We start from the raw sequence: 1,483 nt of genomic DNA, 5'->3' as shown, positions 1-1,483 counted from the left end.
TTTTTCTTACACTGTACATGTGTGTTTTATGCATTTTTCTGCTTAATTCACAATTTTTTTTTTAAGATGACCGGTAAGGGGATCTTAACCCTTGACTTGGTGTTGTTAGCAACACGCTCTCCCAAGTGAGCCACAGGCCAGCCCTATATCACAATTTTTTTAAATTAATGAAGTAACTGGGAAGTGGGGTTATGGGCCAATTTTTTCTTGGTATTTTTAGGGAAGTAGCCTGCCTAGTGGTTAAGGGCGTGGACCATCCAGTCAAATTCCTCTCCATTCATATCGGAGCTTTACTGCCCACTTTGGCAGATCACCTGCCCACTCTGTGCCCAAGTTACTTCATCAGTGATGTAATCATAGTGTTGTGAGAACTAAATAGAAAAGGGATGAGACGCAATTGAGCACTCTAAAATATTAACTATTCGGGCCGGCCTGGTGGCGCACTCGGTGGAGTGCGGCGCTCCCGCCAAGGGTTCGGATCCCATATAGAGACCGGTCCGCTCACTGGTTGAGCGCGGTGCGGGCGCGACACCGAGGGTTGTGATCCTGTTACCAGTCATGAAAAAAGACAAAAAGGAAAAAATATATATATATATTAACTATTCATATACTTAACTCCATTAAACATAAAAAATGTCATTTTTTACTGAAGATTTGGTTCTGTGTAAGCTTGAATTTATAACTCCGAGCTCTGAAACAGAAGAGGCCTGGTGAACACAGGTCATGTGCTCCAAGAACTGCCCAGCATGGGGATGAGCACTGCTATCCGACCCACTCCTGGGCGTGAGGGGTTGGGGGTGGGAGAGGGCAGAAGACAGGGAACAGGCCAGGTCTGGATCCCAGGGAGTGCCTGGAGAGCAGGACCTCTGAATAAGCCAAGGGACCTTCCAGCCAGCCTGCATCTGAAAGTCACATTAAGGCCACCCCTGGGGAGCCTCGACAAGCTAGCAGAGTCAAGAGACTTACTGGGACTGAGAGGAGCAGAGCTGGGAACAAGTGAGTGCCCATCAGAGAGAGGGGTGGCGTGGTGCAGGCTTGTGAGCAGTGTCCCCGCTCCTGGGCTGTGTGGCCTGAGGTTATGCTCTTGACCCATCAGCCTCGGCTCCCTCACAGGGGAAAATGGAGAAACAGTACAGCCTGTCCACAGGGTCACTGTAAGGAGTAAATAAGTTGATATCATAAAGCACTTAAAACAGGGCCGGACCCAGAGAAAGGGCAGCGCCAGCTCTTGTGAGCCAGCCCATGAAGCCAAGCGGCCGTGTAGTCCAGGGGGCTGCAGGGATCGTCTTGACCAATGGGATTCAGGTCGCCTTGGCCCAGGAAGAGGCCTCTCACTAGTCGCAGCTAGGATTCCCCAAGGCCTGCCATGTGCCCCTGGCGTCAGGCACAGGGTGCCGTCGGGAGAGGGGACCTGGCCCCTCTGTTCACACAGCTTATCTATTTCTTTTTTTTTTTTTTTTTTTTTTTTTTTTTTTTTTTTTTT

This window comes from Galeopterus variegatus, unplaced genomic scaffold (genome assembly GCF_000696425.1).
Source record: "Galeopterus variegatus unplaced genomic scaffold, G_variegatus-3.0.2 Scaffold284, whole genome shotgun sequence".
In the NCBI taxonomy this organism is placed as follows: Eukaryota; Metazoa; Chordata; class Mammalia; order Dermoptera; family Cynocephalidae; genus Galeopterus; species Galeopterus variegatus.
Note: the sequence above shows the minus strand (reverse complement) of the source record.